This window comes from Chamaea fasciata, unplaced genomic scaffold (genome assembly GCF_029207755.1).
Source record: "Chamaea fasciata isolate MVZ Bird 193981 ecotype frontalis unplaced genomic scaffold, bChaFas1.0.hap1 SCAF_13, whole genome shotgun sequence".
NCBI classification, from domain to species: domain Eukaryota; kingdom Metazoa; phylum Chordata; class Aves; order Passeriformes; family Sylviidae; genus Chamaea; species Chamaea fasciata.
The window spans coordinates 20,366,069-20,387,698 of NW_027094098.1; the positions used below are offsets into that span (position 1 = coordinate 20,366,069).

The window sequence follows — 21,630 nt, forward strand, 5'->3', positions numbered from 1 at the left end:
GTAAGGGTTTTGTAGATTGTTGCCCAATTTCAAAAAACATTACCAAAAAATGCCAACATCACCAGGAGCAAACCAGGACCAACAAGAACTATATTTATGGGGGCTCCAAAGGAGGATTGATGCAAGGCCAGCCCCTGAGCGCTGCCCACTCACAGCCAGGGCCAGTGTCACCGTGTCACCGTGTGGCCGTGCTGTCCCAGGGCTGGCGCAGGAACCTGTCCTGCAAAGTGCCCAGTGTCCCAGGACTCTCCTGCCTGCTCCCTCCCTGTCTTTCCTCGCAGGGCTCACAGCCAGACCCTGCCTTTCAGGAGGTGTCTGGCAGAGGCCGGCGCTGTGCCGGATGCTGACATGCCAAGGAAACACCTCCACATCCTCTGGGCAGAGTTAATATTTGGACAGTGTTAAAATCCAACCAGCCCTGGCTGTGCCCCAGCCCTGCCCGACCTGCGAGGCCCTGGCCGGCTCCCCTCCCGCTGCTCAGGGCTCGGCAGCGGCCCTTGGGATTTAAACAAAGCTCACATTAATTAACGTCTGCACAAGGAACGCCTGAGCAGTGCCCGCAGCACAGCAAACCATTCAGGGACGGGCAGAAAAACAATTAAGCCGGTCAGGCAAAATATTAGGAGAGTGGCTCTGCAAATACTGGGGGGTTTTTTTCTGTCTCAAAAACAAAGAAGGAGCCCGAGGTTGAGAGCTGTGTCCTGAATATTCATGGGGCTGGTCCTGGGGCAGCGCTGGCTGCGGGAGGGCGAGGGCGCGCTGCAGCTCGTCGCCTCTGCAGCTCGTTCCCATGTCAGCACACTACGGGAAAGGCTGGGGGCGTCATGCTCTATTATTGCACTAAGTCAGCCGAGACTCCATGATCTACATGCGGGAAAAGGCAGTTCTGTATCCGCATCCCTCGTTTCATCCGGATCTCACACACGTCCCGCGCCGGGCCCCGCGGAGCGGGAGGCGGAACCCCGCGCCCTGGGGACACGGGTTCCCGCCGGAAGCACGTTGCAGCGGCACACAGTCGGTGTTAATTAGTGTTAATTGTCCTTTCACCGTGGAAAGCGGCACTGAAAGGTCACTTACCCACCGTGCGTGGGCACAGGGAACGGACGCGGCCCTGCAGACACGGGAGACCGAGAGCGAGAGTCTCCGCGGCCCGCGGGGGCCGGCTCCCTGCAGCAGATTGTCCTTTTTTAAGGGATTGCTAGTGAAGTACCCTGTCGTAGCGACTGAGTGCCCGCACGCGTGTCATCGCTGAAACGGGCCCTTTCCCGTCTTTTGCCGCTGTTGTAAGCGCTCGCTGGGCACGATTCTGATCCCGGCATTGGTGACTTTGCTCGGCGGAGTGTGTGCGCGGCGGGGCGCGGTGACGCTCCGCGGGGCGCGATCCGCATTTTCCCGGATTCCTTTCGGCCGCGCTCTCCGCGCTCGGCGCCCGCAGAGCGTCTGTGGGTCCCGGGAGCTCTGTGTGTGTCTGTGCTTGTTCCTGTGCTTGTTCCTGTGCTTGTTTCTGTGCTTGTTTCTGTGTTTGTTTCTGTTTGATTCTCGGAGTGTTTCTGTGTTTGTTTCTGTCCCCGTGCTCTCCCCGCTCGGGTCCCGCTCCCCGCCCGGTTCTTCTCTGGGTGTATTTTGGATATTTTGTGTATTTTGTATATTTTGTGTAGGCGGAGCCTTCGTGTATTCGCTGTTTTAATTTCCTTTCGCTGCGGGCTGGTCGTTCCCAGCTTTGTGTATCCCGTGTCCCGGGTCCCGGTTCGGTCCCGGCTCCTTTTCCCGGCTTTGTGTATCCCGTGTCCCGGGTCCCGGTTCGGTCTCGGCTCCTTTTCCCGGCACTTTGTGTGTTTCTGGGAAAACAAATTCCAAACGCTTAAGAGAAGACACGTCTGAGACTCTTCAATTAACTGCAGCTCTCACATGGTCTCAGATTTGTCTGAGACTCCCTAGGTTTTCCTCCTTAATCCTAAAATGAATTCGGTTTATTTCACACATTCTTTAGTGCCCAAACAATTATTGTACCCTTGCAGTCACTTGTAGCCTTTTCTCCTTCCCTTCCCACGTGGAAGAGTCATGTCCCTGGTTTTGACAGCGCGGGACAAGCGTGGCCAGCTGATGCCTTCACCATCTGAGTGGCTCCATGTCAAAAATAGATGCAGGAAGTCAAGGGAACTCCCACCCCCCTGGAGTTACCAAAGGGATGAGCACAATTCCTGCTGCTGCTTCACAAATCCTGCCTCAAATAGAGATTTTCGTTACGGTTCTCCACATAAATAGTATAGAAAAGTAGAAATCAAAATAATATGTAAAATTCTAGATTAGTTCTCATTATGAATCATTTCTCAGAGCAGCTTACCCTGGAAAGTGCAGGCCCTGTCCTGGTCCAGCCAAAACTCAGCATTCCTCAGCCCTTGTGTCCCCAGAAACAGCAGCAGCACGAGCTGGCAGCACCACCTCTGCTAACAGAATGATTCTGATTCATTCTTAAATGCAGCAGAGTAAATCGGGTTATCTCTGGAGAGCCATTACTGTGGGAGTTCCGTTTTGTTCGCCTTTGTGCAGTCAGGAGATCCCCCTAACCCAGAAACATCCCCTTCACCTGATTTTTCAGAACAAGTCCTGTCATTTCTAATTAGCTCTTGGCAGGGAAGTTTTTTACAGCAGGGTTTCAGCCAGGAGGAGCTGGGCTGGGCTGTGAATTTCTGACACGGAAGGGGAAAGCTCCAGAGCAGGGAAATGAAGGTGTTTGTCCCAAGTGTCCCAGGGAACTGGGCTGGTTTTCCACACTCAGATGGCAGCGTGGGCACGGAGAAAACCCTGCTGTGCCAGGGGCAGGACTGCGGGGGCAGCTCCAGAGGGAAAACGCCTGAAGTTCCCGGGGTAGATAACTGCCAACCGAGACACTGCTGTCACTGTCACTGTGCTCCCGTGCAGACAGAGCTGTAGCACCCCGAGGGGACAGACAGTGACAGGCTCCGTGTGTGACCTGGGGCAGGGGACAGACAGTGACAGGCTCCGTGTGTGACCTGGGGCAGGGGACAGGCTCAGTGACAGGCTCAGGGTGTCACCTGGAGCAGGGGACAGACAGTGACAGGCTCAGGGTGTGACCTGGGGCAGGGGACAGACAGTGACAGGCGCAGTGTGCCACCTGGGGCAGGGGACAGACAGTGACAGGCTCCGTGTGTGACCTGGGGCAGGGCACAGGCTCAGTGCCAGGCTCAGGGTGTCACCTGGGGCAGGGGACAGGCTCAGTGACAGGCTCTGTGTGTGACCTGGGGCAGGGGACAGGCTCAGTGCCAGGCTCAGGGTGTCACCTGGGGCAGGGGACAGGCTCAGTGACAGGCTCTGTGTGTGACCTGGGGCAGGGGACAGGCTCAGTGCCAGGCTCAGGGTGTCACCTGGGGCAGGGGACAGGCTCAGTGACAGGCTCTGTGTGTGACCTGGGGCAGGGGACAGGCTCAGTGCCAGGCTCAGGGTGTCACCTGGGGCAGGGGACAGGCTCAGTGACAGGCTCTGTGTGTGACCTGGGGCAGGGGACAGGCTCAGTGCCAGGCTCAGGGTGTCACCTGGGGCAGGGGACAGGCTCAGTGACAGGCTCTGTGTGTGACCTGGGGCAGGGGACAGGCTCAGTGCCAGGCTCAGGGTGTCACCTGGGGCAGGGGACAGGCTCAGTGACAGGCTCCGTGTGTGACCTGGGGCAGGGGACAGGCTCAGTGACAGGCTCCGTGTGTCACCTGGGGCAGGGGACAGGCTCAGTGACAGGCTCCGTGTGTGACCTGGGGCAGGGGACAGACAGTGACAGGCGCAGTGTGCCACCTGGGGCAGGGGACAGGCTCAGTGACAGGCGCAGTGTGCCACCTGGGGCAGGGGACAGACAGTGACAGGCGCAGTGTGCCACCTGGGGCAGGGGACAGGCTCAGTGACAGGCGCAGTGTGCCACCTGGGGCAGGGGACAGGCTCAGTGACAGGCGCAGTGTGCCACCTGGGGCAGGGGACAGGCTCAGTGACAGGCGCAGTGTGCCACCTGGGGCAGGGGACAGGCTCAGTGCCAGGCTCAGGGTGTCACCTGGGGCAGGTGGCCCTCAGATCAGCCCTGTGCCCGGGCAGGGTGAGGGATGCCGCCCTTGCCCGGTGTCGGGGGCCCGAGCTCCCTCCCACACCAACCCCGCCGTGCCTCGGCTGCACCCCGGCCCTGCTGTCCCCGGGGCCCCGCGCCCCTTCGTCCCCCAGGGCTCCTCCTCTCGGGGTGACGGCCCCGGACCGACTGCCTGGCGGGTGATGTCACCGGCATCACCGCGGGAAAGGCCAAATAAGGCAGCGGTTTGGGGAAGATCTGTCCTAAAATGGGAGCTGGACTGCTGACCAGCAGGCACCGAGCACGGGGGTGATGTTACCACGCTGAGAGCCCGGAGCCCGCGCAGTCCCGGGGCTGCAAAAATCCCTCCAGGACCTGGGAAGATGAGAGAAGATGAGGCTGAGCGAGAGCTCTTCCCTCCCCACAGGCAGGCAGGGCCAGGGGGCAGCGTGGGGGGGATCCCAGGGCTCCCAGACATGGACACATCGCTGCCCTGAGAACCTTCTTCCTGGGAAGAGCCTTTTCGGGGGAGTTCCTTCAGCCAGGCTTTGGCTTCTCAGCACAGAGCAACGAACCTGTTCTGGGCGATAGAAGAAAAGTGATTCTAGAGGGGCTTGAAGCCAAACAGGGAGGAGAGGATGGTGCTGCAGAAGTGGTGCAGATCCTGCAGCAGCTGCAGGGCAGGAGCCCCTCCTGGGGCAGGAGCTGCTGGGAGCCACTGGGCTCCATCCCTCCTGGCATGCAGGAGCTGTGTGGGGTGTCCTGGTGTGCTCAGCAGCCTGGGGAAGGACAGAGCTGCACAGGGATTCCACAGGGATTCCCAGCCCAAGCCACTGGGAATTGCCCACCTCCCCGGTGTGATGCTGCACTCCCCTGGCACCCAGCAGGCAGCATGGGCACAGCCACATTTTCATCTTTGTTGGATGAAACTGGGTTTAGTGTCAAAAGATTGAACTTGATTCATAAGACCCAGGTCCAGGGGGCGGTGAGGGAAGATTTGGGCACACCCAGCAGCAGCATTTGCTCCTTCAGGCACAGATGGGGCCTCACCAAGGGGCTGCTCAGACTCTGGAGAACTGCAAAAACAGCCAACTGAATCAAAGCCACAGCTGTGCTCCAGCTGCAGCTGCCTCGGTGGCATCTGCAGCCCTGGCAGCTGTACAGACACGTGGGGTGGGCGTGCTCAGGACCACGCTGGGGGAATTCCTGGGCAGCAGGTCCATAAGGAGGAATCCAGGAAGGCCCCGAGCATCCCCAGCCATGGTGCTGGGATGGGCCACCCTCAGGGACTGTCCCCAGGGAGCGGCTGTGACAGCCCAGCCCAGGCAAACACACAGCTGAGGGTGTCAGCACCCCCAGGTCCCTCATTCCCATGCAGCACTAATAATAATCACAGAGGAGAGCTATTAATACCAGCCACGGGCAGAGCTCTGCAGTGACGACACCAGCACGGGCTGGCAGGGCCCCTGCGCCCAGCACAGCCCCAGGAATGCCAGAGTTTCCTGTGAAAGAGGTCCTGCTCATTCATCAGGCACCAAAATGTGCGTGCAGGCCAAGAATGTATTTATTTTTCATCTAAATATAGTTGAAGTTCTATTAAAACCTGCCAGAGTCCCACCCCACAGCCGGCAGCAGGGAGGTGACGCACGGCCCTGGGTGCCAGCCCCTCCTTGCCCCGTGTGCCTTCATCCCAGGGTGCTCATCCCCCTCGGCTGGGTGATGGTTTGGGACAGGGAGGGGCTGTGGGGAGGGGGAGGGCACCACTTACCTGTGCCCAGGTCACACACGGGTGGTCACAGCCTTTCTCCGAGCACAGGAGCCTGTCACAGAACCAGAGCAAACTGATGGTTCCTGCAGGGACGGCCCAGGGGTGTCCCAGGCTGGGCACAGCCTGCCCCAGGCTGGGTCAGGGGCTGTCTGGGGGTCACTGCTCGGCCTCTGGCAGCAGCAGTGGAGAGGATGAAGTTTATCTCGTGCCTCAAGAATGACTCTGAGAGCAAATTGGGTTTGTATTTGTTTCAGAACAACCACTAGCAACTGCTGGGGCCAGCAGGAATGTGGCCTGATGATTATTTAGGCTATCTGGATGGCTTTGACAGCTTGGCCAAACTGTCTGGGCCCCTCGCTGTTGGTGGCTCAGGGAAAAACTCCCCGGTTTTCTCTCTGCCCTGTCGGTGTTGTGTGGTCACCCCAAAGAGCACAGGGACCTCTGACAGCATCAGGGCCAGCCCTCCACAGGGGAGGGGGCTGCCTGTGGGATGGCTGAGCCACATTTCACTGCTGGCCTGGGCACTGTGCGACAGGACAGGAGCCTGGGATTCAGCCTGGCCACGCTGCTGCCCCAATCCCTGCCCCTGTGCCCACAGCAGTCCGGGGGTCAACACCCCTCATCTCCTTTCTCCCACCACCCCGATCCCTTATCTCCCTTCTCCCACCACCCCGATCCCTTATCTATCTCCCTTCTCCCCACCACCCCCCATCCCTTATCTCCCATCTCCCCACCACCCTTCCCTGCCAGACCCTTGGGAGTCTCCTTCAGCTCTCTGTGCTCTCTGCTGCTCTTCCCAACAATTCTCCCTCTGCGGGTGACTTGTGGGTCAGGCATCCCTGAGGGTTTAATGCCCAGGTGCAGGGGCTCAGGTGCTGCCACTTTAACCCTGAAAAAGACAAAAGGTTTGAAGGGTTAACCCCCACAGGGCACCAAGCCCCGCAGGCCAGCTCCAGGCCTGGCTGAAAGCACACACACACAGGTTCCTCCATATCTCTGTGAATGTATGGGAAGGAACGACTTTGCAGGGCCACCTTTTGCTGCTTAGGAAAACTGCCCCCACCTCTTTCCTGCTCCGGACTCTGAAAGCTTGGAGGCCAAGGGTTTGCCAAGGAGAGAAGGAGAGAACCACCCCCCAGCTCTCTCCAAAAGATGCGGTGGTTCATCAGAAGATCTTCGGCCAAGCACGAAGGGAGGGGGTGAAAATGCACAGGTGAGGCAGCCGGGGTGGGCAGGAGCTCAGAGTGCCAGGGCTGGGCAGGGAGGGGAGAATGCACAGGTGAGGCAGCTGGGGTGGGCAGGAGCTCAGAGTGCCAGGGCTGGGCAGGGAGGGGAGAATGCACAGGTGAGGCAGCTGGGGTGGGCAGGGATCCCCAGAGTGCCAGGGCTGGGCAGGGAGGGGAGAATGCACAGGTGAGGCAGCCGGGGTGGGCAGGAACCCCCAGAGTGCCAGGGCTGGGCAGGGAGAGGAGAATGCACAGGTGAGGCAGCCGGGGTGGGCAGGAACCCCCAGAGTGCCAGGGCTGGGCAGGGAGAGGAGAATGCACAGGTGAGGCAGCCGGGGTGGGCAGGAACCCCCAGAGTGCCAGGGCTGGGCAGGGAGAGGAGAATGCACAGGTGAGGCAGCCGGGGTGGGCAGGAACCCCCAGAGTGCCAGGGCTGGGCAGGGAGAGGAGAATGCACAGGTGAGGCAGCCGGGGTGGGCAGGAACCCCCAGAGTGCCAGGGCTGGGCAGGGAGGGGAGAATGCACAGGTGAGGCAGCCGGGGTGGGCAGGAACCCCCAGAGTGCCAGGGCTGGGCAGGGAGAGGAGAATGCACAGGTGAGGCAGCCGGGGTGGGCAGGAACCCCCAGAGTGCCAGGGCTGGGCAGGGAGAGGAGAATGCACAGGTGAGGCAGCCGGGGTGGGCAGGAACCCCCAGAGTGCCAGGGCTGGGCAGGGAGAGGAGAATGCACAGGTGAGGCAGCCGGGGTGGGCAGGAACCCCCAGAGTGCCAGGGCTGGGCAGGGAGAGGAGAATGCACAGGTGAGGCAGCCGGGGTGGGCAGGAACCCCCAGAGTGCCAGGGCTGGGCAGGGCTCTCTGCTCTCTGCTCCCCACAGAGCTGCAGGATGCTCCCCCAGGGCACAAGCTGCCCTCAGTGCCAACAGGGGGACATTAGAGCTGCGGTTCAGTGGAAGGCAGAGATTTACCAAAGAATTGGTTTTGACAGACCACGGAAAATCAAACCATCACACTCAGAGCTTATTTTGGGCTTTTGGTTTACTGGCATTTTTCCTGTGAAACCTTCTCTTTCCCGTGTGTGGAGACAGTATGTTCTAGCTGAGCTCTTGCATCTGCAATCGCATTTATAACAGCAGCAGCAGCAACAGAGACTGCAACACTCCAGCGAGGATCAGATGGAGTAGAATCCTAATGTTTATTCAAAATTAACTGCTATGGTAAAAATAGCGGTAATAAATAATGTCTGCCTGGGCTCTGAAAATGCAAAAGGAACAATAAGAACCCCAGTCACCTTCATCTTTCAATACATTTCTAAAAAATTGTTTTGCTGGTTTTTCACTTGGTAATTGAGATTTCTTTGATAATTAGAATTTCTTTTTCATTTGCCAAAGATCTGAAGTCTAAAAAAAAAAAAAAAAATTTAATCGGTGCCTGTTCTCAGCATCTCACTGTGTTTACCCAGGCTCACTAATGAGCCCCAGAGGCAGCCCCGGGGCAGGGTGGGCAGCAGGACATCCTCTGCAGGAGGAGCTGGGAGGACTCCTCTCTGACACCAGGGGGGTCTCAGGTCCCAAAAGACAACGGTGGAGAAGATCTGCAAGAAACAAACCCAACCAGAGACACCCCGCTGGTCTGGCACAAAGACATTTATTGCACCTGCTCCCAGCACATTACGACAACCCTGGGCAATAGCCAGAGTAAATGCAAAGCTCCAAGTCCCCGGAGATCTCCATCCCTCTCCACAGGATGCAGAAGAGCCCAAAATAGGGTCAGTGCTGCAGGGAGAGGTTGGTGCTGCCATGGTACATGACAGCTCAACCCCAGGACACGGCTCAACCCCAGCCAGCAACTGAGAAAACCTGCACTGTGTCCCAATCCAGACCCCAAACACTGCCCTCTGAGGAAAACCAACCCAGCCCAGCCAAAACCAGCCCCCACGGGGACAGGCCGCTGGTCCCGGCTGCCAGGCCGGATTAAAAACGGGCTCTGTGGACTCTGTGCCCCGACAGGATCCACTGGCATCTTCCCCCAGCAGCTGCTTCTCCTGCTGCTACATCGGAAAGGTTTTTTCCAAACCTCTGAAACGGCCTCCAGGCTCTTTCCCAATGCCCGAGTGTGTTCAAACGCTCCCTAATTTCCAAGGACAATCGCCAATCCTGCCTAATTTACGTGCACTCCCACATTGGCTCCTTAATAACCTTGTAACAGATGACTCTTGCATGAATAGTCCCGGAATGAATCTCCACGGGGATCAGCGCGATTGCGGAGGCTCCTGTTAGCTCCTGGCAGCGGGAGAGGCGCTCGGTTCCCTTTCCCAAGGCACAGGGCGCCTTTGGCCCCGTTCCCCGCAGGGCTCGGCTGTGGCTGGTGGCCCAGGGGAGCTGAGGGTCTCCTCCGGTGCGCTGGGCGCGGCTGCACCGGGCCCGGTCTCTCGGCGTGGATGAGGATGAGTTTTGGCAGACCACGGCCTTCGCACAGAGTAACTGAGGGCAGTCTGTGGAAACGGGGAGCGCTCCGGAGGCGCCCAGCAGGGCAGTGGTGGCTTTTTGCTGAACCTCGCAAGATTCTTCCGCCCTGTCTGTGACCTCCCGAATGGAAACGCCTGAGCAGCAGCACCTCCAGCAGCTGTCACTGAAACCACGGGAAAAGGAGCCCGGGCAGTGCCCCACATCAGCCTGGGGCTGGGGCTGGACCGGGCAGAGGCTCGGCAGCTCCAGCTCCATCCCTGAACTCCTGCCTGACCAAAACCATCCTCGAACTCCTGTGTGACCAAACACCATCCCCTGCCTCTGAGCCCAGCCCCTCACAAGCCTGTCCCCACTAAAGGAATGAAGCTGCCCCTCCAGGCCCCTGCTGGGGGAGAATTACTGACCCAGAGCAGTAAATCCCCTCCCAGCTTCCCCCCAGAGAGCCCAGCTGAACTCCTGAATTCCGAAAAAATCAGGAATAAAAGCACTGACCTGGACTCCTGCCCGAGCAGGTCACCCCCGGCTGCTGGAGCTGTTTCTCCCCGTGTCAGGTCGCACAAGCCCCGCTGCCCGGCACAGCCGCTGCACCTTTGGATGCAAAAACACGGCATTTGAAGCGGGATTCTAAGCGCTGCTCACCCTCAGTGGATCCGCGGAGATTCCCTCGGTCTGTGTGTGCGGCTCGGCCGGGGCCGCAGCTCGGGGTCAGCGGTGGCACATTCACCATCAGTCCATCATCCCCTGCCCAGGGGGAGGCGACGCGTTTGCCGGGGAAAACGAATTGCCGGCCTCCAACCTCTCTGTAAACGCGGGAAGAGTCAGGGAATGCCTGTGTACATCTGGCTAAGGACAATCTCCGTTCCCCCCGGGGCAGGGGGGCTGCTGCCCGCGCTCTGACAGGGGCAGGAGCATCCCAGGGCCGCGGGGCAGCGCGGAGCAGCAGCAGTTACCAGCTGATTCATGGAGCCGCTTCAGGCCATCAGCAGCGCCGGCGGATTCACGCTTTGGAGTGACTGCCTCGGTTACGCGATACCATCTCTGTTATTCCAAACTTAATGGGGCCGCATAAACAAAGCAGTTTTAGAACTGTCCCTTTTTTTTTTTTTTTTTTTTTCCCTCCCTTAAAGATCATTGTTTGGATAAAACAGAGGGCGGTAATAATTCTCCCGGCTGCGGCGGCCGTGAAACCTCCGAGAGGCTCCGGTGGCTGCAGCTGCCATCCCGACGGCTCCGTCCAGCCCGGCCTCAGCACCCCCAGCCCGGCCTCAGCACCCCCTGCCCGGGCAGGGATCCAGGGATCCAGGGATCCAGGGATCCAGGGATCCAGGGATCCAGGGATCCGGCTCTGCCCTCATCCATCCCACCCCGCCCTTCCCGCAGGGCTCTGTCCCAGCTCCTGCCCTCCCTGCCCGAGGTCTCTCCTCGCTCCCACCGCAGAGGAAAGTTCTCTTCTCTCCCCACCGTAACCCGTGGGCCGCTGGCAGCACACGGGGTTCTGGGGTTTTTGCTGCCTGGGCAGGATTTGGACATCCCTGGTCCGGGAGAGCACGGGGGATTTGAGGTGCAGGGTGAGGGGAACCCGACGGCTCCTGCGGCTGCCCAAAGCTCGTACCGGGGACGGGTGAGCCCCAGCTCGGAGGAAGAGGAGCTCGGGCTGCCCGGCTCCTCCCCGAGCCGCCCCGGGACTGGCCGGGGACACTCCCGACAGCAGGAGATTATTCCTGCACGGAGCTGCCCGCGGCTCTGCCTTGCATTATGCACACACACACTTCCCGCATCGAAATTCAGTGATAAAATCCTGCTCCTAACGGACACAACCCGAAGCCATAAAATTGTGCTGCACAACCATTAAAGGAGTCATAAATAAAAATTATTTCACAAAGGCAAATGTCTCCGTAGGGTTGGCCAAAGAAAGTAATTTTTTTCCTTTATTAATTATTTCACTTTAAAAGTAAAATAAATTGACCGGCTACCGAGCTTGTCAAAAGCTAAATGGGAACTGTCACACAAACAAATGTTGTGCTAATGTCGGAAAAGGAATTTCCTTTGAAAGAGGAAAGATTATCCAGCACTGCTTCTGGATAAGGCTGTGGCACGGGTCGTCCTCAAACTTACAGCAAAAACAGCACAGAGGAAAACCTACAGAGGAAAAAAGCAACAGGAAGAAGAGACCTCTGACTATTTTACCTGGCACATAGTGAGGGAAAAGGCAGAAAATGAGAAGTGCAGGGAGGTGCCCATCACCATCGCAGGGAGCTGGGGGTCCCCATCAGCCCGGGAGTGCCGTGCCAGGGCTCACCCCGCTGCGCCGTGCAGGAACACGGCCCCAGAGCTGCTCACCTGTGCCACGGGGGCTGTCCTGGCTCACTCACCTGTCCCGGGGGCAGTGAGGGCTCCTCTGGGAATGCCGGCCGAGGGATGAAGGCAGGGGAGACACAGGCAGGTGCTGCCCAGGGCTCGGCTGCAGCAGCTCGGGCCGTTCCAGGTGAGCGGTGGCTGAACTCCGAACACCCCCAGCGCAGGCAGCAGCGGCTCCAGCTCATCCCAGCGGCGTTCCAGCAAATTCCCTGGGGCAGCCGGGGCTGGGTGCGGCCGGTGCCCACACCGGGGACCCTCCCGTGCTCGGGGCAGCGCAGTCAGTGCCCTGCACTCACCTCTGTCCGCGCGGTCCCTCGTGGTCACCCGGCCACCCCGGGGCACAGATGGCATCGTCCCGGCCGCGGGTCCGGGTCCCCCCCGTTCCAACCGAGCCCCGGTGACCGAGGGGGCCCCGCGGCAGGACGGAGCCCGGACAGTGCCCGCGCCACCATCCCGACAGGGGATGGGGTTTGCGGTCCGTGCCCAGCCCCGGCGTGGAGCAACAGTGACCCCGTGTGCGGGTGCGGGGCCGTGCAGCGCCCGGGGAGCCCCGCCGGGCAGCGCCAGCCCCGGGGGGCAGCAGCCCCGGCCCCGCGGCACCCGCACATCGAGCGGCGCCGCTGGAGGGACAGCCCGGAGCCCCAGCCCAGCCCGAGCCGAGCAGCCAGGCAGGGAAAGGCTCCAGGAGCTTCCCAAAGCCCCGGACACTTCGGGAGCAGGTGAGAAGCTGTGGCCGCAGAGCCCGGCCCTGCACACACACCTGTAAGGCAGGGGAGGGGCAGGGCCCGGCTCTGACGGCCTTTTCCCTAAAGTTTCCAACTTCTTGTCATTCTGCTCGTGGGACATGGGCTGTTTGTTTCCTCAGGTATCAGTCTAAAAATAACCGCTGGGAACAGTCGGTGCTCCCCATGTCCAAACTCCCTGATGTTATTCAGCCTATGAAAGTGACCTTCATATTGCAGCAGATTAAAAAAACTCCATCCAGGCAAGAAAAGGGCAGAGAGAGGAGCCAGAAAATGCCAGCCGGGCCACAGCAGTGGTCTGACAGCACAGGGAGAGGCCCAGGGTGTCATCCACCCTCTGATTTATTGGGCTTTTCTTCTGAGAGCACGGGCAGCAAAATTAATTGCTCCATTATGAAAATCAAACTCCACAGGCTTCATTGGGAACGTCACGTCCCTCGTGCAGGAGAGGCTGCTCTGCAGCTGCAGGAGCACGGGTCCCCGAGGGGTGGGGGGCAAGGAGCTCTGCGAGACCTTCCTGATGAAGATTAAATCGGTAAAATGGATTCAGCATCTCAGCCACACCCAGAGCAAACAGGAACATCGTCCTCGGGGTGGGGAGAGTGTCTCGGGCCGTTTGAGGATTAGCTCACAGACAACGGGGATCTGGTTTGAGCTGCGAGGGAAGTCCCGCATCCCCTGGGGTCGCTGGGCTCCCTGTGGTGTGTGACACCTGCAGGGCACAGACCCGGCACTGCCCCTTCCTCAAACCCCGACTGCACGGAGAGCCCGCGCGCTGACACTCGCTGAGGGAGGGTTTGCTTCTGGAAGCGGCTATTTTTAACATATTACTTGAAAACACACTTTATGAATAGCTCAGTCAAGAAGTGCGACCGCACAAAAATAGCGGAGACTCGTCAGCGTGGCACCCGCGTGGCAGTGCCAGGGGCTCGCTGCTGCCGCTCCTGTTTCACTTTACGAAAGTGCTTTTTTTTTTTTTTCCCCCCTATTTTTGTGCTCTGAAATGTGTGAACAGTTAAAAACTGCGGAGAATGACACTAAAGAGCCGAAACCGTGAGTGCTGAGGAGTGTTCACACCCTTAAGTGCATGTGAATGGCGTGACACAAAGGAGGAAAAAAAAAGCTGCACGGAAGGATCTGTTGGATCCTGATAGCAGTGTTCCGATTTTTCCCTTTTCACTGGAAAAAGCCAACCAAACACCCCCCCCCCCCCGCCCCCAAACCAACAGGAAAGGAAAACCTCGATTCTGTGGAATGGGATAATTTGTTATGCTTAACAGCATCAAGCAGGGGGATTCGGGGATCAGCACAGGGGTCAGGAGCTGTGGCTGTCTCAACAAAGCCAGAGCTGCTCCTGCTCAGAGCCGAGAGCCTGCCCATCGTCACCAGCAGGGACAATTCCCGTGGATCCTTTCCCCAGGAGTCTCTCGGCATTGCAGCCCGGGGCCGGCTTGGGGCGAGCTCGGACCCTCCCGCAGGTCAGGACAGGAGGAGCCGGCCCAGTGTGACCCCTGAAACCCATCCAGTTGTGGGACAGAAATAAAGGGTTTGTGATACAACAGATAGAATAAACCTCTGGGGTCTCCAGGCTCACCGTGTTCCAAAGGTGCACCCCAGTGCTGCTGACCCCAGGGACAGCAGTGAGGCAGGAACCGAACACCCTCAGCAGGACAGACTGCTGTCCCCTCTCCTGGCACAGACACATCCCCAGCAGGACAGACTGCTGTCCCCTCTCCTGGCACAGTCACATCCCCATCAGGACAAGGGGCTGTCCCCTCTCCTGGCACAGACACATCCCCAGCAGGACAGACTGCTGTCCCCTCTCCTGGCACAGACACATCCCCAGCAGGACAAGGGGCTGTCCCCTCTCCCCGGCATGGACACATCCCCAGCAGGACGAGGGGCTGTCACCCTCTGCCCCTGTGACCAGCCCTTTCCTTTGCCAGATGTCACCTCCCCACTGGCACTGACCCCCCGGCCTGCAAGCAGCTGAAAAACAAACGAAGGTTTTTCCCAAACACCTTCTCATCCGACCACGGCACTAAAAACAACCTGACCTGACCTTTCTGGGTGCTTGGAAACCCAAGGCTGAGCTGACTGCAGATGGACAGCTCACTAAAATAATATTTGCAGAGACAGGAGAGGCACTTTCAGCGTGAAATTGGCTGAATTGGCCCTTATCAACCCCTCAGCACCCCTCACGTGGCAGACCCCAGGCACGTCCTGCCTCTCTGCTGCAGCCATCAGCACTAAAATCTGTCAGTGTTCTTTATCTTTCCATCTCAGTGCCCCCACCAAAGGGACAGGGCCCAGGCTCCAGCCTGCCCAAACCCCCAGCACAGCCCTCCTGGCCTCCCTGAGGTGCCTTTGCCATGCAATCACGGACTGGGGAGAATTTCTCTCCAGTGTCTAACCTAATTTTCCCCTCTTTTACTCTGAGCCCATTGCTCCTTGTCCTAGCACTGCACTTCCTGATGATTTATTCCAGGAGTACAAACAGTTGGGGTTTGTTCCTTTGGGTGGGTACAAGTGATTTTTAATGGCACTTGCCCATAAGAAATGCACGGTCCAGACTATTTCAAGCAGCATAGCAGATCTTTGCCAAAACCAAGTGCTAATCCTTTATCTGGAGCCATTAAAACACAATTATTAGTCCACACAGAACAGCAGTGCTTCAAGTCAGGGCCAGAGTTATCTTTTCTTATCATTAAGCCATGAAGGAAAGAAGCAATAAACATAAAAGTGCACCAATAACTGTTCTAATGAGTAAAAATAACTCGGGCACTGCAGGCACGTGGAGCAGAAACTTACCCCAGAAATACAGAACTGCAAATAACAATTGAGCGAGTTTAAAACAAACGTGTGCTCCGGCATTTGGAGCCGGAATAAAAGGACCAACCCCACCCGGGTCAGGTGTGTGCCCACCTGTGCTGCAGCACCAAGTCCTGCAGGAGGGAGGGCAGGCTGGGTTTATTGCGGCTCAGGGAATTGCTTTCCCCCCTTTCACAGCCCGCACACGCACACACACACACACACCCCAGCCCTCTCTGTTCAGGGGCAGGGGCAGCCCATCCATCCCCCGGGGCACATTCCCATCCTCCCATCCCGCCCCGAGAGCCCGCAGCTCCCAGCCCCGGGCGGGCAGAGGCTCCGCCGGCAGCTCCGGGGAAAACACCCGTGCCAGGCCAGGGGAAACCGCTGCGAACTCGGGCTGGTCCCTTCGGGAGGCAAAGCCAGCGGATCCAACTTCCCCCGAGGAAAACGGGAGCCAGGCAAGGGAGGAGCTGCTCTCGGGGCCGAGGTGGCTCCCGAGGACGAGGAGGAGGAGGATGCTCTCTCTCGGGCAGCCCTCACTAGATGGAGCTCTGAGACTGCAGAACAGCACCCACAGCATCTCCCCCCGCTGCCTGTTTCAGCAGCACCAAAACCCCGCACGCCCAGCTCCGACAGTGTCCCATACTCTACTGATCCAAACCAAAACTGTAGTTAAATGATTCCAGTCTGAGAACATATTCGAGGCTGGAATACTGATTGCAACATCCCTTTTTCACTCAAAGCTCCTAGGAGCAGATCTGTTCTCCAGTCACCTCTACGAGACTTTCATTTCGCCTACTTTAAAGGTTCTGTACAAAAAGCTTTTTTAAAATAAAGACGATTTCACAGAGTTCTACACGGGAGAATGTTCGGCTGTAAATAACAGTGACGCTGTGCTGCTCTGAGCCCAGTGCCTGCTGGAGCTGGAGCAGCTGCTGCAGCAGGTCCTGGTTTGCTTTGCTGGGTTTTGCCTGCAGAAACTCCCAGCAAAGGATCTACCCTGGGAAATCCAGGAGATGAGGAGGGGAAAGGTGCCCAGAGCTCCAGGGTTGTTTGAGGCCACCCCCAGCAGCAGGGGGGTCCCAAACAGCCTTGGTTTAGTCAGAGATGGGATGGCAGGGTGGAAACACATGGAGTGGAAACCCAGGAGCAAAGGACTCTGAGCAGACACCTGGCCCAGGGGCAGAGCCCCCCTCAAGCTGCCCAGGAGCTACAGCAAACCTGGAACTGCTGACAGGTGTGCAAACAAAGCCAGCCCTTCTCCCTGCATCCATCCTCGAAGCGTTCACACCCTGTCACTGGGGAAAATCGAGTGGAAAATGTCACTCTGGGGTTTTGATTGCCCAGGTCCAGTGGGGGAAGGGCATTTGCAGCCAAGAGCGTGTCAAACCAGGCATGAGCACACGGAATATTCACGTGTATTTATATTTCTCTGGGAAAAGAATGTTGGAAAATATTGCCCTTCGCTTATGCCCACCATGTCCTGAGGACAAATGACTTTGGCTTTTTCCAGGAAAAAGGCTCCAAATCAACAATCACAGCAGGGCTTGAGGCTGCTCCTCATCACTGGGGACAGGGCTGGCTGAGCTCACCGTTCCCTCAGGAGGGGCAGGTCAGTGAGGGTGTGACCCCGCTGCCCTGCCAGGCTGGAATATCGAGCCCCAGCCCATGGAATTGGCTCCTGCCAGTGCAGGGACACATCGGCATCTCCCCACGGGCAGGTGAGCCCAGCACAGCCCCAGGCTCCCCCTGCTCTGCTCCACTCCGGCAGTGCTCCGTGTGCCTGCAGAGCTGGCACCAGCCTGCAAAGCCCCTCTGGGGAGCCTGGAGGGCCCTGTAGCTCCAGGTCTGCACTGGAGAGCCCAAACTCTCCTGTCCATCAACACCTGCCCAGGGGATGAGGCTCACCTCCATCGCCAGGTGCACGAGGGCTGTGGCCCTGCAGCCCCAGACTGGCCTGGCAGAGCTCAAGGCAGCAGCACAGGCCTTTCCAAGAGCTTTAATTTGTGCACCAAGGCTGTCCAGCCACCTCTGAGCCACTGCCACGCCATGGCTGGGACAAGGGCCCACTGTGACAGCCACTCCTGATTTATATGGCACAGTCAGGGGAAGTTATGAATATTAATTCCTTTAGTTCTGCCATAAATAGTCCCAGTCAGCCACAGCCATAAAAATACAAATCGTTCAGTGTTAACTCAGGCTCACAGATCCCAGCTTGGCCAGGCCCCTGGGGTCACTGAGCAGCTTTACCCACAGCAGCACCAGCGCCTCACCAGGGCTGGATCTTGTGTGCTCAAAGGGGGACCAAAGCCTGTTGGTTTTCCCAGCCCTCAGCAGCTTGCCCTGCAGCTGAAGCATTTTTTCCTCCCAGAACACAGCTTGCCATGCAGAGCAGTTGTATCCATCCCAGAGAGCCCAGGAAGCTCTGAGCCAAAATTGCATCTCAGGCAGAGGATGTAGGGCACAGGAGGAGGAGCGGGGCCAGGTGGGCACAGACACTCCCTGCCCTGATCCCAGAGAGGCACCACGCAAGGACAGCTCCCAGGAGAGCTGTCCCCAGGCAGGGTCTCACCTGGGAGCAGTGGGACATGGGGTTGTCACTGTCACCACACTGGACAAGCTCCTGTGCCGACACCCCCTGCCAGGGATGTTTATTGTATGAACGTGGACAGCCCCAGCTGAAACCCCCAAAGCCTGTCTGCAACATAAAGGCAGTGGAACAAAATAAAGAGTATTTATTCTACTTCTCCCTTTTATCCTGAGCAGAGCAATCAATAACTTTGTACACAAAATAAATGTTTGTTTTAAATGGAATTTCCCTTCTCCATCTAATAAGCCAATATGCACCTTCCACTGCTCAGATCTTCTTGAACACTGCTGAAATCACCTGGTTCCTACAACATTACAAATGGCTTTGTGTGCCCTGTTTGCATTAAAACACCACAAATTAGGTTCTGGGTACTGGCTATGCTCCAGTGGACACGAGAGCATCCGCATTCCTACAGAGTTACAGTGCTTCCTCCGCGGGCTGGATTTATATCCACATCCAAACCAAATAAATCATCAACCACAGCCCCTAAGCCAGCTCACTTATCACACCAAGTGTGAATAATGAAATGTCATAATATTTGCCCAAGACACGTGGTTTGTTTGCTTTCAATAAATAAGGTCTGGAAGGGAAAAAAAAAACCCCAATAAAGTAGAGGTAATGGTCTTGGTCATTGTTGGGAGTGGAAATGGCCTCCGGACAGGAAGGGGGGAAGGAAGAGCCCAGCTGGATGCAGAAGACACCCCTGTGTGCTCAGCACCCCCAGGAAGGCTGCAGAGCCCAGACAAGGCTCTGGGACAGCCCTGGGACACCGCAGGGACATGTCTGCAGCACCACCCCGGCCTCTGCCAGCCCGGGGAACGGGAAGCTGCCGCTGGGGTTTGGGCAGCTGCTGGGGCTGGTGCTGCTCACCAGAGCAGGGTTCCAGTGGCACATCATCACGCTCACTGCTGCACGGAACGTTCCTTTGATGGACAGGGGGACAGGAAGCTGTATTTGTGTTGCTTTGTTTGTCAGTCCCCGCAGCCCTGGCTCCCGGCAGCGGTCAGCAGGCTGAGCTGGGATCTCGTCAGCTCTGGCCTGGGGTTAAAGCACCCCCTTGCCACGCTGGGGCCAGTGCTGCCCTCAGGCCCCCAGCCCAGCAGCAGAGGCACAGAGACAGCCTGGCCGTCTGCCTCAGCTCCACAGCTGCTGCTTTGGAAAGGGAGGATGGTCAGCAGGCTCACTGGAGCCTGAGCCCAGCCCAGAATTCAGCTTTTAACAGACACAAGAGAACCACAATAGGTCAGAGCGAGAGCAGGGTGGGGAAGAGCAGCTGAAACCCCATAGGCAGAGCTCCCAGAGCTAGAAATAGGACCGTGCTCTGTGCTGGCTTATTATGGGACCCATCCTGCCCCAGGGCCTGAAAGGATTTCATTTACAGGCGTTTGGAGCCTCCTGGCTGTGCCACAGCCAAGGAATGCCAAAGCCTGTCCCTCTCAGCCGCGGGGACGGAGCCCACGGGGACGGAGCCCACGGGGACGGAGCCCACGGGGACGGAGCCCACGGGGACAGCTCCTCTCCTCCCTCCTGAGCACCGGGTCACTGCTTTGCACTCCAGACCCTCACACACCCCTCACCCAGGGCCGGGGTGACACAGAGCCCAGCTCTGCTTTCCCAGGGGATTGAACGCTGCCACGGGGGATTTGGTCCTGAGGAGCAGCAGCCCCCAGCCCAGCAGAGCACCTCTCGCAGCACTCCCAACAGACCAGGATGCAGAGATTGGTGGTTGTGTATCGCAGGGGCAGGAATCTGATATTCATAGACTTTCTCTCTCTTTTAAAGGGCAAGGCTCCTTGTATAGAAACAAACTACGACAACAGCTTGAATGATAAATTACCGTTCTTCTGTACTTCCTCCGTGAAATTTAATTTTAATTGATATTAAACATGACAGAGCTTCTGCTCAAACTCATATTTGCCAGCCACCGTTTCCACTGCCTCTGCAGAGCTAATGCCAACAAACCCCCGCCCTCAGCATCCTCTGTGTCATCAGTCCTGGAGGGCTGAGGCACCACCTAAACACAAGAGCCCCGTGCCAGGGGCCAGGACAGTGCCCAAGGCAGGGCAATCCCCAGGGCTGTGGCACAAACAGCTCCAGCAAGGCTGGATTCCCCAGTGATGCTGACAGAGAGGAGACCCACGCTCCCAATTTCTCCTTCTTTACTGTTCCTTCACTGCAGTTCTGCTCTGTTCATTTTCACAGGGGCTTTGATCTCAGTGAGCTTTATTTCTGCTTTATTCTTCTCTGCTCAAGAGAAAATTTTTTTTTTTTTCCCTGAGTCTTAGCAGCAGGTTATTTATCCGACTTCTATAAGGCTTCCAGGTGCACAGCCCCAGCCCTACAGCCTGCTCAGGTGCCGACAACGTGTTCCCGAAAGCAGTTCTCCCCCTGAGCCCAGCCGGGGCTGCTCAGGGTGGGGCAGCGGTGACTGCCGGTTTCTGCACAGGGAAACGTGGCACCACTTCTTACCGAACGTTCTCACAAGGAAAGGTTTGGATTTCAGCGAAAAAACCCCCACCATGGCTCCCATTTCGGGGCAAATCTGTCCAGAGATGGAGCAGAGCAGCACCGAGCAGGTGTCCCCTGCCCCACGTGTGTGACTGTCCCTTCACACGGTGTCCCATTCACAGCCCGAAAGTACCGGGAAATGCATTTATTTATAGCAGCCACGGTGCACCAGAACATCCCCTGCCTGTCCCGGCTGCTGGGGACACTCACGTCGCCCTGCGTGGGTGCACATTCCCTGTCCCCACGCCGGGACACCGGAGCCGCCCGCCCCGCGGGGACAGCGGGTGACTCAGGCCACCAGCAATGCCACCAGAAATGCCACCGGGAGCAGGGCCAGCGCCCAGTGTCCCCGCAGCACGGTGCCAATCCCCCGCACAGCCCTGGGCAGGCACCAAAGCCCCGGCAGAGCCGCCGGCTGGGGCTGGCCGAGGACAGCCAGCGCAGAGATGCCCGATTGTGCTGTGCCCCCAAATCCGGGGCTGGCTCCCCGCCCTGCCCTGCCTGGCCCACAGCACCGGGGCCCTGCTCACCCACACCCGGGCCTGTCCCTCGCCTCCAGACAGCCGAAACGGCTGGTTTTGCTGAAACTGCCCGCACAGTCCGTGCTGAGGTGCTGAGCCACGGGGCAGCAGGGCTCGGACAGGATCCGGCCAGGACCGAGCACGTCTGGCCCTGGAGCTGCTGCCCAAAGTCTCGGAGCCTGGAAGGATTTGACTTCCAGCACTCCCAAGATTGGGACCTTCCAGCTTCTGTGGAGCAGCAGAGGGAGGTGCTGGGATGTGGAACTGGTGCCACCAAAGGGTGTTCCCGTGTCCTTTTGCCCGGAACAGGCACACTGATGGGCACTGCTCTCCTGAAACCACCTGCCGGGTTCACACTCACAGCACCACGCTCACAGCCCTTGCCACAGTTTGCTCTGAGTTTCCCTCTCCACAGGTCCTGTGGGAGGATCCAGTGGGTTCAGGGACTTTCCCAGCCCAGCTGTGCCCGTTCTGTCCCCGCAGAGCAGCCGGGGAGCTCCGTGACATCTGCATTCCCCTCAGGGTCACCCAGGGATGTGTCACAGCCCAGGCCAGCACCACGGCCCGCTGCCCT

At 58.3% G+C, this 21,630-nt stretch overlaps 1 long non-coding RNA gene across 1 annotated transcript; it reads right to left on the reverse strand.

Moving 5' to 3' along the window:
* Positions 1-4,163: 4,163 nt before the first annotated feature.
* On the reverse strand, positions 4,164-9,735 carry LOC136296417 (uncharacterized). The gene is made up of 5 exons (XR_010722919.1): positions 9,253-9,735; positions 6,584-6,720; positions 5,832-5,883; positions 4,565-4,638; positions 4,164-4,438 (listed from the first exon to the last, which is right to left on the reverse strand). It is a non-coding gene; the product is annotated as an uncharacterized lncRNA (long non-coding RNA).
* Between the last annotated feature and the right edge of the window lie 11,895 nt (positions 9,736-21,630).